Source organism: Ischnura elegans, chromosome 13, assembly GCF_921293095.1.
Source record: "Ischnura elegans chromosome 13, ioIscEleg1.1, whole genome shotgun sequence".
Lineage (NCBI taxonomy): Eukaryota > Metazoa > Arthropoda > Insecta > Odonata > Coenagrionidae > Ischnura > Ischnura elegans.
In genome coordinates, this window is record NC_060258.1 from 7,804,279 (window position 1) to 7,823,037 (window position 18,759).

Here is an 18,759-nt window from a genome sequence, read left to right on the forward strand (position 1 = left end):
CACGAAAAGTACCGAAAAAGTAGACTTATTGGCAAAACTTTATTTTTTGGGGGGTGTATGTGGGTTTACCGGGGGTTTATAGGTTTTATGACTGCCAAGGGTCATCAATTGTCCACATCAATTCCGTAGCGATGAGTGGTAAGGCTTGGAAAAGCGGCGGAATTGTGATGAAAAGTACCCGAAAAGGCTACTTACATGCAAATTTTAATTTTTAGGGGGTTTCAGGGGGTTTAAGGATGACCTTATCATATGGCCACATGCATTTACTATCATATCTAAGAGAAGTGTGCCCTATGACATCCATATTTCGATAGTAGTACAATAAAAAGTAAACTTCTCCCCGGAAAAAAATAGTAGTGTCCGCCATTTTTATTTTGTCGCTGTTATATCGACTGCAACATTTATTAAATTCTTACATTTTCGGAAACCATATGCATAGATGTATGTAATTGTGGAGTTTAAAAGACATCGGTCGGGAAAACATTGAAGAAATCTTGTGTCAATCTTTTGAAAATCGCAATTTTCGGTGATTTTGGGAACGTTTTTATTTTTTTCTGGAAAACCATGGACGACGAAAGAAAATTGTTACCTACATATCGTAGACGATGTTATAGGCATATATAATATTCATTTTCAGTATCCTACAACAGCTATTACGACGAGGGGAGAGGGAGTTATGAAATTTGTTTGGAAAAAAAAAAATTTCGGACGCCATTTGTGCGGCAATTTATATTAAAATTATATAAGACCATTACATATTTACGTGACTACATTAATCAGATTTGAAAACGTAGATAAACTATCCGCGTGGCACACACCGTTCACGCGCAGTAAAATAAAAACCGAAATACCGTCCCCGGGAAAGGCGCGATTTCGGCCATTTTGTCGTCCTAGCCACGACACGTGGCGGAAACTTCCGGTTTTCGAATTTTTCCTTCGGAGGTTTCCTGGTATATTTTCCCGTATGGTTTACGGTGGCCCGCCCTCATCAAATATTCCGGATCTAAATCTCAGAGGGTACGGGTAGTGCGGCGTATTGCTTGCGAGAAGTTACCAAATAGGAGACATAATGGTACATTTTACACTTAGGGGGGATTTCAGGGGGATACCGGGGGTTTATATGCGTGTACTTCTGGCGGTTACCAGCCGTTCACATAAATTCCGTGGGGATGAGTCGTTGGGGGCGGTTGTTTAGTCACGAAAAGTACCCAAAAAGTAGACTTTTATGAAATTTTTTATTTTTTTGGGGGGTGTATGTGGGTTTACCGGGGGTTTATAGGTTTGCACTACCAGGGGTCATCAATTGTCCACATCAATTCCGTAGCGATGAGTGTTAAGGCTTGGAAAAGCGGCGGAATTGCGACGTGAAGTACCCGAAAAAGCTACTTATGTGCAAATTTTTATTTTTTAGGGGGTTTCGGGGGGTTTAAAGATGACGAAATTATATGGTCACATTCATTTACTGTCATATCTAGCAGAAGTGTACCCTATGACATCCATATTTCGAGATTAATACAATACAAACCAAACCAGTCCCCGAAAAAAGTGAGTAGTGTCCGCCATTTTTATTTTTTCGCGGTGAAATCCATTGAATCATTTATTAAAAGTTCATGTTTTCTAAAAGACAATGCATAGCAGCATGTAACTACAAAGTTTGAAAGAAATCGGTCAGGTTAAAAATGGCAAAATCTTGTGTTAATCTTTTGGAAATCGTAATTTTCGGTGATTTTCGGAATATTTTAATTTTTTTCTGAGTAACCAAGGACGACAAAAGAAAATTGTTACCTATGTTATGTAGACAATATTATGAGCATATATAATAATCATTTTCGTTATTCAACACCTTAAATTAAGTCGAGGGGAGGGGAATGTATGAAATGTTTTTCGAAAAATCAATTTTTGGACGCCATTTTGGCAGCAATTTTCTTAAAAAGAAAACTAGAAAATTACGTTATTACGTGCCCACACTTATTAGCTTTCAAACAATGCATTAACAATCCGTGTGGCATAAACGGTTAGCCCGCAGTAAAATAAAAACCGAAAAACTGTTCCCGGGAAATGCGCGATTTCGGCCATTTTGTCGACCTAGCGACGACACGTGGCGGAAACTTCCGGTTTTCGGATTTTTCCTCCGGATCATTTCGGGATCCCCGCATGCCTGCCAAATTTCAGCTCTCCAGCACTTCTAGAAGTGGTCGGGAATTTGTATCCATCAGTCAGTCACCACAAGGGCTGTATATAGATGGGATATCTCCATATAAAAACAAAAAAAGATGGATTCGGCACCACCTCAATATTTATTTTGCTAATAAGTCGGATATATTGAGTCCTCTTGTTTAAAGACAAAATTAACACATGCATATAATTACGTTAACATGTTTACCCACGAAAACTACTTAAATCGACTTGAAGGAAGTCCTGCACAAACAGGAATGTCTAATTATGAGAACACTATCTTCTATAACGCACACAAAAAACAGATTTTGCTCTTCTCCAACTAATTAACAATTAATTAATTAATAATACACGAAGCTACTTCAAACTCCCTTTCATTAATTAATCGAACCGTCGCTTCACATCATACCCATACATATAGGCTATATAGACTAGCTAATCACACCACGAAAATAATCTTTAAATCCAAAAATATGGATATTATACACGAATACGAATTCAGGGCGAGGGCCTAACAGTAAAAAATATCTAATAATTTTCTCAACTTACTTGACAGGAAACAAAGGATCCAGCAGCAACTTTAAACCTATTTTGCAAATAAGCAGGATAACGTTTTAGTTTAAAGTCAACAACAACACATTCATGTAGGTACTTATATAGCTTAACCACTACCATCTTTACAAGCAAAGAACTAATAACCTAGACTAAAAAGATTCCCAGCATTAAAATAAATCCAAAAGGGATGTTTAATAACAAGAGTACTACCTCTTAAAGCAAACAAAATAGGGAGTTTATTAATTTCCGTCATAAACTCAATTTCCCGACATGCTCCCTCTCACAAACTAATCGATCGGCCACTCGACACGACGCTATCGACTCAAAAGTCGAATCGAAAACGCATCGACACAACGATATTAGAATTCCCGTGGCGGTCATTTCAAAATGGATAGGAGTTTTACATCGTCTGAGGTTACCAATGCATGCATGAGGCACAGAGCTCAGGGAAACATGTCTCAATAATCTCCTATTAAAACTGGCTAAGGTCGGAAAGTTTTCTTTGTTTGATAAGGTATTAATAAACCTTTTTTAAGCCAAGCGCTACCAGCCAGCAAGGTAATCAGCTACCCGCTAGCATCCTGCGTCCTATCAGCGTTCAGAGCCTCGATCAAGGTCACCTCACAAGGCCGGAAGGGGAACCAGAAATACGTCGTACGGACTTTATCCCATCATTCCTACTTACGCGTTGCGTTTTCGCGCTTGAAATGTTACACTTTTCATTTAATCGCGAAAAATAGATATCGTCATTTAAAAATCTAAAAGCGTGAAATACGTACTCCAGGAGTAATAATCTTTCGATTTAGGCAATAAAAAATAATAGGAAACCACCCTATTTCCAGTAAGCCCTTATATCCATTTTATTTATTATTTATCATGTCTTTATAAATAATCTAGAAAAAGTGTGTCTAATTTTTCTCCATTACCCCATTTTTACTGTTCTACAGTCACACTCTTATGTTAATTGTTTTTATCAGAAATGGATGGATGCATTTGTTTTTGAAAAACCCATAGCATAAAGAAACTTCATGCCTTCATTCAAATTTACCAAGTGTTTAATGTTCTGCCAATAGGGGACCTAACCAATCTTAAGTAATGATACATCATTTGCCATGCAATTCACAGTTTTTACATTTTATACACTTCTTCAAGCCATAAAATAATGATATTAGGCAACGAATGAAAACATTTGTATTAAAAATGATTGTATAACTATAGGTATCTACTAAATAGAGTTTTATACTCGTACTTTATTTATAATAGGTGTTCAATTTTCCATCTGGAGCTTGTTGGAGAATAAATATTCTTAACTCTCTTGATGCATATGATTGGCACATGTTTCAACGGAAGTGGTTGCCAGCTTCCCCTGTTCTACTATTAGTTATAACGGTCCTTCTCTCTGAGATTGAGAATGAGATATGGATGGTAGATAAGAGTATTTTCAGTACTATTAGCAAAGAGACAACATAAAAGGGCCCAATTCCATTGCATACAAGCTTGACTGATGTTGTCATTTGAGGAGCATTGTAAACGGTTCACAGAAATGTGTGCAGCATGGAAATGAGAGCAGATAGTTCCATTCACTCATGATATTTGAAACAGAATAAACTCCAAATTACCTGTGCACAAATTTTGAGTTGTTGATGGACAGAATTTCAATAAATCTAACGAGATATTGTCATCTGCAGTGAAGCTTAATGCAACTTTAACATTTAATTAACCTAATGCTTTTTTTTCCTTCCTATAAGCAAAACAGGACATGCTCACGAAAACATTTGCATCATCAAGTTTTAGTTCCTATTACAAATGAAATACACATGAATTTCAATGAGAAGAAATTCCCTTGGACTGCTGCAAATTAAACCATTGCTGGCTGACAGTGCAGATCACAATGCAGATTGTCATGGCAATTTTTCCAAAGCTCATGGTACTAGGTGTTACGCCTCCATTGTTTATCAAGAATGACAACACACGGGAGAAAAGGCATTGATGAACCCGCAACCAGTTGAGAGCCTCATGAAATCCTTTTCTTCTTAAAAACGAAATCAATGTCACCCATAAATAAATCTTTCAATCTAATATTCGTGACTGTAACAGATATTCCCCCTGAACACTGCAGATATTGTCCCAAAAAGTGCCATGGTAAGTGAGATATGCAATATTTCAGACATTATAATTTAAATTCTGTGCACCATAGGATGAATTTACTGTGGCTATTACACAGCCATGCACATAAAATAACCTTTATCATTCTCGCAGTTCCAAAGAGGACCACCTAATGGTTTCGTTTATGACCCCCCAGTCCAGGGTCGGATCCAGGATTTCTTTCTGGGGGGCACAAGCAAGGCCGTATCCAGGATTTTCTTTCCTTCCTTATCCTAATTTATACATAGATATCTTCCATTAAAAAAAACTTGATGCTATTTTTATCATTAATTATTCAGCTTCTAAACATAAGCTATTTGTAACATGCTTGTAAATTAATGTATGCAATTCGAATACTGTCACCATCATTAGTAAAACCAATTTCACTAAAACTCCTTTGCGTAACATCTAATTAACCAGAATATGGAAAAAAACCACTTCCAATACCTTGGGGAAGTTATTGGAAGTCGTTGGGTTTATAGTCAAAATAAATGATATTAGACTGCAATTCTAAAGTTGTTTATATATACTAAGACCTAAAAGATTATTACTATTAATTGAGGCTTTGAAGGCTACTTGTTTACTTAACATAAGATCTTAATATAAATTAATTACCACAATTAGAGGAATTCCTGCTATTGAAATCAATTCTGAAATGAACATAATTGATTTATTGTTGTTCTGATTTACTCAAATTGTAGATATATTTTTATAGTACATGCAGTATAAGTTATTTCTAGATAAAAATATAATATAATTATGGTAGTTATGATAATTACTATAATCAATAAAGTCCTTTCAAGTAATAGACAAAAACTTCAATACATTGGATGAGGTATTGGAAGTGGTAATTGAATTTTTCAAGAACGGTTGAACATAAGTTGGTACCTTCAAAAGCAATGTATGGCTGAATATCTGGGCAAATCGCACTTAGCCCATGTGCCATGTAATGTGGAAATATATTGCACATCGGCCATGGAACTCACTTACCCCAAGCACGGGGAAAGTGTGATCCCTTAAGGAGGCTTTAAGAAATAAATTATAAAATTACCACTTTACAGAGAGAGGAATGTAAATCCAAAACTCTTTTTCGGTTATTAATGCATACATTTTACAATGAATCTGAGAATTTTAACAAGCCTGGAAAAATTTCCTGGAGTAGTTTAAAGTTGATGTATGCTATCTAGGGTCAGTCAACAGCCTACCTTAGCCAGTTTTAATAGGTGATTAATAAGACATGTTTCCCTGAGCTCTGTGCCTCATGCATGCATTTGTAACCTCAGCACTTACAACACCTTAATAGGGTGGTTTCCTATTATTTTTTTATTGCCTAAATCGAAAGATTATTACTGCTGGAGTACGTATTTCACGCTTTTACATTTTTAAATGACCATACCAATTTTTCGCGATTCAATGAAAAGTGAAAATTTTCAAGCGCGCGTAAACGCGATGGGTAAGGAAATCTCTCTGTGTGACGTATTCCTGGTTCCCCCTCCCGCCTTGTGAGGTGACTTTGATCGAGGGTCTGACCGCTGATAGGACGCAGGTTGCTAGAGGGTAGCTGAGTATCTTGCTGCCTGGTAGCGCTTGGCTTAAAAAAGGTTTATTAATACCTTATCAAACGAAGAAAACTTTTCGACCTCAGCCAGTATTAATAGGTGATTATTAAGACATGTTTCCCTGAGCTCTGCACCTCATGCATGCATTGGTAATCTCAGAAAATGTATAACTCCTATCTTCTCCTATAGAAACTAGGTCCCTGTGACTTCACATGGAGTGGCATTGCATGGGCGCCAATCTGGCCCTTTTCAAATGAGGATAAAAATGGACCATTACCATTCGTCTAAACCGGTATTTGTAAAACAAAATAATTTGTATATTATGAATACAGTAATTGTGGGTAACAAATCGCAATCAATGCCTTTCGGTATCTTTGATGAAGGAAACTACACTATTGAGGATAAAATTTGACCCCTGCCATTCGTCTAAACCAGTATTTCAAAAACCAAATAATTTATTTTGTAGGTGGTTTTCGGGTATTGCTGTGTACAAAACATTTTAACTCGACGTTTCACTCCTCCTACTGGGAGCGTTATCAAGAGAATGGAAGGAATTTATTCTCGTCCCGAGATTATTTATGTTTATGTTTTTTTCGCTACCTATTGTTGTGCCGGATTTGAATTTTTAGCCGCTAGCCGTTGGTCATTATGTTGTGCTAGGAACCCTCTCCATATACGGCTGAGGTTATACCCATCCTCCCTATTAAAGTTATTAGGTCTTTTCGCTATCTCGATGGACTCACGTATAAGACGCGGATGGTATTCTTCCGTCTTCGCTAATACCCGTGTAGCGTCAAACATTATTCTATGCCCAGGGCTGGAGGCAAAATGTTCAGCAACAGCTGATGCGTCCCACTGATGTAATTTTAACGCCCTTTCGTGCTCCTTAAGCCTTTGGGAGATTGAACGCTTACTCTGTCCCACGTAGCTTCTGCCGCAGCAGCAGGGAACCTCATACACTCCCATAGATTGAAGGGGAGGATGGCTATCCTTCGGTGAAGGTAGGATATTCTGAATCTTCTTCACGGTGCAGAAGCGAGTCTTAATGTTGCCTTTATGGAGGATTCTGGCGATTCTATCGGTGACCCCGGAGATGTATGGAATTTCCTTTCATCACCTGTAAGAGTTCTTAAAATTTCAGTGGAAATTTTAAGAACTCTTACAGGTGATGGACTACCAGAAGACTATCCAAACTTGGTAGATTTCTGCCTTAGAAACAATTACTTCCTTTACAACGGGCAAATATATGAACAAAAAAGTGGTGCGGCAATGGGTTCCCCACTTTCACCTGTGATTGCCAATTTATATATGGAGTTTTTCGAGAAGAAGGCACTTGAGACGAGCGAGAAGAAACCATCATGCTGGTTGAGATATGTGGATGATACCTTTGTGATCTGGCCACACGGAAAAGAAAAACTTGAGGAATTCCACGTACATCTAAATACAGTACATCCAGACATAAAATTCACAAAAGAACTCGAAGAAGGAGGTTGTCTCCCCTTCTTAGATGTACTGGTTAAAAGAAAAATAGATGGAAGCCTAGGCCATTCAGTGTACAGAAAGAAGACCCACACAGACAGGTATCTGAATTCAACATCGCATCACCACCCACAACAAAAGGCCTGCGTCATTAAAACGCTAACCCACCGAGCCAAAATCGTGTGTGATGCTGAGCATATCAGTGATGAAATGCAACACCTTATGTGGGCACTGAAAGGCAATGGTTATAGTGTCTCTTTCATTAAAAGAGCAATGAAAGAAAAACACCCTCCTCAAGATGACAGCCACAAGGGGAAGAAGCCACTTACATACGCTAAAATTCCATACATCTCCGGGGTCACCGATAGAATCGCCAGAATCCTCCATAAAGGCAACATTAAGACTCGCTTCTGCACCGTGAAGAAGATTCAGAATATCCTACCTTCACCGAAGGATAGCCATCCTCCCCTTCAATCTATGGGAGTGTATGAGGTTCCCTGCTGCTGCGGCAGAAGCTACGTGGGACAGAGTAAGCGTTCAATCTCCCAAAGGCTTAAGGAGCACGAAAGGGCGTTAAAATTACATCAGTGGGACGCATCAGCTGTTGCTGAACATTTTGCCTCCAGCCCTGGGCATAGAATAATGTTTGACGCTACACGGGTATTAGCGAAGACGGAAGAATACCATCCGCGTCTTATACGTGAGTCCATCGAGATAGCGAAAAGACCTAATAACTTTAATAGGGAGGATGGGTATAACCTCAGCCGTATATGGAGAGGGTTCCTAGCACAACATAATGACCAACGGCTAGCGGCTAAAAATTCAAATCCGGCACAACAATAGGTAGCGAAAAAAACATAAACATAAATAATCTCGGGACGAGAATAAATTCCTTCCATTCTCTTGATAACGCTCCCAGTAGGAGGAGTGAAACGTCGAGTTAAAATGTTTTGTACACAGCAATACCCGAAAACCACCTACAAAATAGATAAAAGAAGCTGTGAAAGTCTTCAGACGAAAACCAAATAATTTGTGTATTATGAATACAATTATGGTGGGTAATGAATCACAATCAATGCCTTTCGTTTTCTTTGATGAAGGAAACTACCCTATTATGTAAAAAAAATATTATTTACCATAAAATAATTTGAATAAAGGTTTTTGTAATCAAGCACATAAAAAATTTATAAACCACTGACATAGATACTTTTAGAAAATAATATTGTTATTAAATCACTTAAATATCATACAAATTAAAAAAAACCAAATATATAATATTTTAACATAACAACGGGCAAGTACACTAAATAGCCATTGTGTGTTAAATCATTTTTCTTAATATGCTTTAGAAATTTTAATCTTTTTGTTGAAATATTTTATTGGATACTTTTTGAGTAGCTAATTTACCTTTTAGTACTTGTATACTTATGCATTTCTCTCATCTCTTAATAATTAATATGACTTTAAACTGGCAAATGAACTTTGGAAACGTCCGCAAATATGATTCTATAAATGACCTAAACTTCAAAAGCTCAAATTTAAATCCAAACAGGAGGTTTAAAGTAAGAGAAAGATACCGAAAAACACATCCCAAAAAATTATTTGTATCTATTGTTATCCTTAATTCGTAGGTCATAGTGGAATTCCAATTACCCACTAATTTTTTGCTAGGATTGGATTTTAAACACATAGTTGTACGAAAAGATAAAACGTCTGCAGTCCTCACCACTGAATAACCAAAATCGGAAACACTACATGGGAAACTGGACTTATTTCACTATTCCGTCGATCATTGGCGAGGTCCTTTAATATCATTCAATATTGCTAATGAACTAATTTAATGCCCCATTAACTTTTGTATCCTAAACAAAACTCCTGATAGTAAATTTTGTATCCTATGCTTCTTAATAAATTTTGCATGTACTTATATGATTCAGACATATATCTTAATACCTTGCCCCTCAAGGCTTCGTCAAATACACGATTAAGTTACATTTTCATGTTATTATCTTAACCTGTTGAACCCACAAATACAAACATCTTACTAAAGTTTTCAATCTCATCGATATGAACGCGAAACTATTAAGGCTTGCCGACACGGTAAACTAACACGAACAAGTTAATATCTACTTACTTGAATGATTTCACATTATTTGTAAGTTACACTAGAATTCCAATGAAAAATAAGATGCACTCACCCTTAAGTAATTTATACACCAAAAATTTCTCAGTTCTGCATCCGATTTATGACAAATATTTCTGAAATCGTTGAATGCGATGAGCTTGATGGCAGGCAGGCAGGCAGGTCATCTCCCACAGCAACCTATGAAAGGAATGAAAACATTTGCAATAGACTTGGGACCTATCGTGGAAAATAAGTTCATAGAACGAAATGAAAAAAGAACTAAGGACATCAATAAAATGTAACCCGTCACTTACTTTTAATTCGACTATATCATATAAGGCATCCTCGACAGTTATCTCGCTTGAAACAATTGAGGTAAATACGTGGTAATAATAATCATATTTCTTCATGCAGAGTCTGCATGGGGTACTCTCGGAATGATTTCCTGAAGACTCCGAGAAATCATACTCGTGCTTTCACTGAAACAACTCATTCAATCACTAAACCAGTTCACTCCAACAAATCATCCACGTATCACTCAGTGATTTCAAAATTCCTAATACATTAATATCATTTCCATGACGTACACCAATGCAAAAGCATTAGACTTATCAAAGAAAAGGGTGTAATAAGCCCACACTTAAATAGGACCCCAAAAAGAAATAACATAGCAGCAGTATAAACAGCAAATATTTTACAAGAATTTCAAGCTTATTGACAAGAACCCTACATAAGGACGATTGTCTTCGTGCGCTCCGATCGTCATTTGCCCAAAATTCGTGTATTGCCGATATTTTTTGCAGCTGAATTATTCTGTTGTAAAATCAAAGAGTAGGTAAGAAGCAAAAGAAAAACATCGAGAACATATTCCTCAAAATTCTTCACGTTCATTTATATGTGTTATGAGTTGGTCATTGGTAAATTCAAAATATTCACTTTAATGACTTTTTATGATTGTAAACATTTAGTTATGCCAATATAAAAAGCGACTTCGGTCGTCACCATTGAGGTAGCAACTGCGAGTTAATTAATGCCTCATCAGGATTCGGAAACACTATGCGGGAAATTGGACTTTCACTTTTCACTGCTCCGTCGGTCATTGGCGAGGTCCTTTCATTACATTCAATATTTTTAACTAACAAATTTAATGCTACATTAAGTTTTGGTCTTTAATAAGAAGTGCTTTTCAGTTATTTTTTCATGTATCACCTTGATGCAGTCACTAAGCATTAAGGCCTGTTTACACGATGCATTAACAGGTATGAGTTAATGCACGTTTCCGTGAATGAATTTTGTGGACCAGAACGGTACATGTACGAATGCATGAACCAAATTGGAACAAGTTCTCTTTTCTGTGCATGCATTCGCACAAGTTGTGTGGTTACACGGTGTATTTTGGCGTTCATTGTCGCGTTCATAAATTTAGACATCGACTCGTACGTGTTAATGTACCGTGCAAACAAATACATTGCCCGTCGTATACTTCATAATCGTATACACAATTAATAACATTTTCAAGTTATCGCTATAATCTGTTGAAACCACAAGTACAAACATTTATCAAAAATTTCTTTCCAGTCTATATGAACTTTAAACTATTAAGGCCGGGCTACACGGTAAGTTAACACGAACAAGTCAATATCTGGTTACATGAATGATTTCACATTACTTGAAACTTACACGAGGCTTCCAATGAAAAAAAAAGATGCACTCACCCTGAGGTAATTTCTACACGAAAATTTTGTCAGTTCTGTGTCCGATTCATGACAAATATTTCTGAAATCATTGACTTCGATGAGCTTTTTCAAGCACAGTGGGCATATATATACAGCAACCTACAAAAGGAATGAAAACATATGTGCAAGAGATTACAGACTCGCCGTGGAAAACATGCCCATATAACGGAATAAAACAATAACTAAGGAGATCAATAAAATATAAACCCTCACTTACTTGTAAGTCAACAAAATCGCCTAAGGCATCCTCTCCAGTTATCTAGCTTCCTACAATTGAAAAGAATATGTTGTAACAATAATCATTTTTCTTCATGCAAAGTCTGCACGGAGTACCCTCAGAATTCCTTTCTGAAGACTTAGATAAATTCTCAGAGGTAATACTCATATTTTTACAGCAATAACTCATTCTATCTGTAAAACATGTTCACTCCTCAAACAAACCATCCACACAGCACTCAGTTATTTACAAATTTCTAAAACATTACGTTCATTTCTATGACTTGCGCCAACGCAAAAACTTCAGAATAATCAACGAAAAGTGCACATAAAAAGCTCACATTTACATTGGACCTAAAAAATAAATCGCATTACGACAGAAAAGACAGCCAAAATTTCACACGAACCTCATAACGCCCTAACTCTAGACTGACCAGGGGCCTAAGTCTGTAACTTCGTTTTCTCCCGAGTTGGGAGAAAAGAGACTCGTGAAGCTCCAGTTTCATCCAACTGAAGTCTGTAACGGTAACGGAGAAAACTTTCTCCCAGTAACGGAGACTCTGACTCTCCTGGAGAGTATCTTTCTCCCGACTGAAGTCCGTAACGCGATTTGGAGACTCTGACGCGCCCTGGACGGGAGCTTGGGAGTCACCCGCCCGGGACCCGGCGATTCATTTTCTCCATAGGAGAAACGAGGAAAATACCAATGGCGGACCGTTGTGGGCGATCGTACTGCAGTTCTAATTGTATTCTAATATGGTTTTTTACGTATTTGTGACAAAATAGAACACGAAAATGCATTCTTCAAGTTAGGCAGGCAACTTATGTAGTGTAATTTGTGACAAGAATAGAAATTTTTGTATGGCTGCATTTGCAAGGAAACTACGTGCAGTGAACTTTCATTGTGCCTCTAGTATAAGTGAACAAAATTTGTGTCCTTAGTGTACCCCTTAGTGAATTGATTGCACATAGACGATGAAGTAAAGAGTGAAGTGTGTTGTGAATGTAACATCTTCGACGAAATTATTTCGCACGTATATAATTTAGGCTACGAATCAACTGTATACATTACGATGAAAGGTATCTAACTATGTATTGCGAAGGGGATATGTTTCATATTTGAACTAGTCTTACTTTAGGGATACATCGAACGCCTGTTAATTTTCATTCGTTTGTTCGCTTCTAAGTTCTGTTTGATTTTATTACGTATTGCATCTATTTCCAATTCCCGTTGTGAGATGTGAGGTTTTGTCAATGTTTACATTTCACGCATTACGTTGTGTTGTTGTTTGTTTTTGTTTTGGACATGTTACGGTGAGAGTGATAGTGAAATTCGAAGTTTGTTGGTGTTACAATAACTGGTTTAGCAATTTGTTTCAACCTATTCATTTAATTGTCTTCGCAATGTTAATGTGAAATAACGTAATCTGATTCTAAGTCGTTAGTGATGACTAGGAAGTGAGGTGTAAAGAATCCTTTCGAACTTCAAGGAGTGCAAATTCTTTTAGTGTGTGCAAAGTGATTGGAAAACCGATTATCATGTTTTATTAGTGTTACATAATGGTGTTTTATATTTATTGTGAGCCAAGATATTTATTGAAACAGTTGATTCCGAATATAATGATTATAAGTATTAAAAAGATAGAAATGTGTGCGTTGTAGTGCTGTATGTGATATGATGAGCAATAAATATGTACAAGTAAGGGTAATTTTGCTTTGTTTTCTCTATATATACCTCTAGTAAACCATTTTCCCCATGTTTTCGCTATTCTACGCTGTCAGTCTTTGAAATTTTTAAAAGTAGCGAGGCAGGTTGTTGTGTTTCCTAAACTATAACATTTTGGGAGATTGTAACATATGTTACTAATTGCTGGCACGTAGGTATTTGCAAGAATAAATATGTACCATTCACACATTTATCTTAACGTTATTTTCTTTACGATTCTTTTCTGCATAGTAAAGTTTTTCAATTTTCTTTCTCCACTCCCACATTGTGTATTTCAGCTTTTCCAGGATAAATGCATGTAATACTGACGTTGATAGTTATGTTTTTCCATACTCATCATGCATTCACCAATGAAAGTAAGCATCCGAAGTGCAAAAAAATATGCCATATATATCATCAATGAATACAGCGGCCGTTTGTATACAAGATTACCTACATCTAAAACATAAAAATGCTTTGGTGTTACGCATTAGTCTCTCCTTTTTCAATGGTATAATATACTCTTTTGTGTGTACTAATGAACAAATATATCTGCGATGGATTTAAATCGATTTATCCACTATCAATTATAATTTCGATGCATCAATTTCTTTTATTTGAAAGTTTAACTTTAATGATGAACGAGTAGCCCTTATTACAGGTGAGAATCGTTTGATTTCCCTCTCGTTTTTTTATTTGAAACAAAGCTTTTCTATTGGTTCTTCACGGTATCGCCGGCTTCGGATTCAATATTTTTCATACCTACCTGCCGTTCCTGTCCGATACCGAGAATTAGAGTTTTCTCCGGTAGCGGCCAGGAACTGATGTTCTCTCCGCCAAGTTACGGACTACAGTCGGGAGAAAACTACGGGAGAGTACAGAGTCTCCGGAGAAAGGAGAATTCAAGTTACGGACTTAGGCCCCTGGAATTTCATTGGTGACAACACATTTATCCCGGTACCAAATCGATATTTAACATATTACATTTACACAATAATACTGACACAACACCGGCAGATATCGATAGAAATGGTAGAAATTCGTAGACACAATGATAACACGACAATACAGCAGCAATGGCAAAAGTTTAAATATGCCTAAGGCGTTCACAGTATACTTTTATCGAATACTAATTTTCGACAGATCTTCACCATGTAATGGATTCAAAACTTATGTCGCATTCTGAACAATATTACGGGCGGGAGAAAGCGCAGCGACTGCAATTGAATTAACACAATACACGCTACTTATTTTCATGTGGGAATGGCTCATAATTTAAAGTAAACTGCTACCCATATTATTACCAATAATAAAAAACCCAAATTTATCCGTTTAACTCTCAAGCACATCCTAAAAATCTGAAGATTATAAATGATGGACAAAGGACAATCAACCGTGTGGTATAAAATCCAATTAGTAGAATACAACAAAGTTACGTTGAGACAACGAATATCGACTCGCCAACACGTAGTATACGTGACCTAAATCCAGAATGTATTCGAGGGCCGCATTGCAATCATAATATAACCTGTAGTGAGGCAAGCTTTAACAACGTAGTCACATATAAATGAAACACAAACTGCAAACAATAGCAAATAAGTAGGTTATGTAACAGTAAACACGTTAGAAATGAGTAGTACCAAGTCTGACAACACAAGTCACCACGCCTTGTTACATGGCATTGATAATTAAAACTCACGAATGTGGGATCCAGATTACAAACACCTAGGATTAAGGGACGCTAAATGAACTCAAAAGCGACATAGAATGCAGAGCATCCTAAAAACAACGTACCAGACCACTTTTACTTTCTCGTTGCTGTTCTCTCTGGTTCTCTCAGCAGGAAACGAGCTATCATTCAGGGGGAGTGATCGCTCCCTGATCAGTGAGCGACCTGTGACGTCAGCGCTCACTGAGCGATCACATCCCTCCCTGGATGGTGAATGCTCAGTGAGCGCTTTGGTGGGGAACTTGAAATGCAAAACATTCAATATGGCGCCCAGCGCTTGTGTTTACTTTCGTGTAGCGGCTGCGAAATATCCTTTAATTCCTGTGATAAGTTCATACCTTGTGACTCTGTCCCGAATACATATCACTCTTAATGTACGGGCCTTAAGGATTTATCGCTAACAGTTCTTTACGAGTCCCGTGATATTTATTGAAAATGCCTTTTGTGTCAATCTTCCAAATATTTCGTTGGGAATCTGGCGCCTGACATTGAAGTCTTGAAAAAAGAGGTCTTTGCACTAAAATGGACGTCTTTCCCATGTTTAGAAAGCAATAGTTTCACATTTGCTAATTCCGTGAAATCCGCTTCGTCTTATAGTTTCTTGAATGAGATTTAATAATTGATCAAGGACAGCAGTAGACGTTATTATCACAACAAACTGTTTGTGAACATCGGGTGACTAATGATGAAGTTATATCTCAGCATTACGGGACGTAGTGTGGCGGATGTTTTGAGGAAGTGCTGGTAAACAGGTCAAATTAAAAAAATGCTGGTGTTATCGTACTAACCAAATCTGACATTACTTTTGAAGTGAGCTATGTGCCACATGAGCTTCTAATTGAGGAATGGACTTTGAATGTGCTCGAGTTAATGTTCATGTTCCTGCTGATGACAAACAAATTTTTGTTATATCTTCTTGTCGTTCGCCAGCGAGTAGTTTTAAGGGTTTTTAAAATCGCTGAACAACTTGCTTGATGCCAACTTTTTATTGACATAATAGATTTAGCCTCTAACCTTCAACATTTCTAGTTCTGTCTACTTTATGTATGCCACTCACTTTGTCAAAGGTCACATGAAAGGTTGTACTCTTAACCCTGATATCACTGCAATATATGTTTCTCTACCAGAAGACCAATATTTATAAGCCTGAAGGCAATGTTGAAGCAATTACTTAGTTAACCCGGGAGAAAAATTACTCACGCCTTATTTTTTGACGAAGCGGACAAGTAATACCCCGCGATTTACGTATATAGATATATTTCAATTTATCTGAAGCCTATAAAATATTAATAAAGAATTAAATACACATTTCAACTCGAAAATCCATTTTTCAGCGAAGGCTACATCTGAACTTTACCTGGCTTACGACAAAATTCCACCGCAGAATAATATTTTGGCTACCTAATTTAGTAAATAAATACGTAACAAAAGGCCTTCTGCCAATCGCATTTAATATGCCTACATTCCGTATAAGTCATCCAGCGTTCGATACGTTACAATGTATAATTAATACGGCTGCTCGACTCGACAGTTCTTCGGCACCATTTTGAACTCGCGCCGCCGCTCACTGGTCGGTGAGCGAGGTGATCATACCCAGAGTACGCTCACAAATATGGCGGTCGCTCACTAGTGATCGGGTGGTGAGCGGTCGCATCCAGGGGGAGAGCGGTGGTTCGCTCACCTTCCGCTCAGTGAGCGGAGCTCCCCCTGGATGCACGCACTCGAGTCTTAGAGAATGGAGAAAGAGTCAACCTCAAAGTATACCCGACGGCAGCGCCACGTACGGCTAATATTGGTACTGCTTCCACTTTCTAATTACCGTTTTTGCAATAAATAAGACGTTTTTGATGAAATTTTGTAGTCTACCAAAAAGGTTGACTCTTTCTGTGGATTAGTTGTGATTACATAAGAAGTAATGGATTAAATCTAGTAGTCTACCAAAGAGGTTGACTCTTTCTGTGGATTTGTTTTGATTAATACTGAGGAATAGATGAAATCGAGTGGTCTACCAAAAAAGTTGACTCTTTCTGTGAATTTGTTTTGATTAAATGCTGAGGAATTGATGAAAGGTAGTAGTCTACCAAAATGGTTAACTCTTTCTGTGGATTTGTTATTATTACATTCTGTGGAATTGATGAAAGCAAATAGTCTACCAAAAAGGTTGACTCTTTCTGTGGCATAAATGATTACATAAGAAGTAATGGATTAAATCTAGTAGTCTACCAAAAAGGTTGACTCTTTCTGTGGATTTGTTATTATTACATTCTGTGGAATTGATGAAAGCTAATAGTCTACCAAAAAGGTTGACTCTTTCTGTGGCATAAATGATTACATAAGAAGTAATGGATTAAATCTAGTAGTCTACCAAAAAGGTTGACTCTTTCTGTGGCATTGTAATGATTACAATTTGACGTAATGGATTAAATCTAGTAGTCTACCAAAATGGTTGACTCTTTCTGTGGATTTGTTTTGATTGCATGCTGTGGAATTGATGAAAGGTAGTAGTCTACAAAAAAGGTTAACTCTTTCTGTCGTATTGTTTTTATCACACATAAGAAGTAATTGATGAAATCTAATAGTCTACCAAAAAGGTTTACTCTTTCTGTGGCATTGTTTTGATTGCATACTGAGGAATTGATGAAATCTATTAGTCTACCAAAAAAGTTGACTCTTTCTGTCGTATTGTTTTATCATATATAAGGAGCAATTGCTGAAATCTAGTAGTCTACGAAAAAGGTTGACCCTTTCTGTGGATTTGTTTTGATTACACACTTAGGAATTGATAAAATATAGTAGTCTACGAAAAAGGTTGATTCTCTCTGTTGATTTGTTTTTATCAAATTCTGAGGAATTGATAAAATCTATGAGTCTACCGAATATGTGGACTCCGTCGATTCGTCTTCATTGAATTAATGAGGAATTACGTATTCGTTTATAGTGGAGTGAATCTAAAAATTTAACTCTTTCATTCAGATAGTAATAGAAATGTACTTTATGTCCCTACATAAAAATTCTTCATTAACATGTTTCATACTATGAAATCTTTTCTTATTCCTCTATAACCTTTCGTCCATTCCCCGCCGTTGCTTTATTATTGTTTGTGTGGTTTCCCTGCATATTTTCACGTAGTTCTTCTATCATCTGTTTTGGCGCTGTCGTCGGGTATACCGGACGGTTGACTCTTTCTCCATTCGGAACGACTCCACGCACTCGTGGCAAAATACCCACAATACCACGCAAGTCAAGACTCAAAGCATAGAGACGGCATTACCAAGATGAATGGAAACAATCGCAGTTAGCGCGGCAGTTTGTTTCTAAGCTGGCATTTATGCGGC

The 18,759-nt window shown here is 37.2% G+C and overlaps 1 protein-coding gene across 3 annotated transcripts in view; it reads right to left on the reverse strand.

The window, feature by feature from the left end:
- LOC124170280 (zinc finger protein 391-like) overlaps positions 1–11,864 on the reverse strand; it is a 38,267-nt gene extending 26,403 nt beyond the window's left edge. The window contains exons 1-3 of one of the 3 annotated variants that reach the window (XM_046548992.1): positions 11,754–11,864; positions 10,353–10,517; positions 10,112–10,236 (exon numbers count right to left, since the gene is read on the reverse strand). The gene's annotated coding sequence lies outside the window, so the exon portion shown is untranslated. Of the gene's footprint in view, positions 1–2,724; positions 2,762–2,940; positions 2,998–10,111; positions 10,237–10,352; positions 10,518–11,753 lie in introns of those variants that run through there. The other 2 variants (XM_046548991.1, XM_046548993.1) reach the window with 2 other exon arrangements.
- Between the last annotated feature and the right edge of the window lie 6,895 nt (positions 11,865–18,759).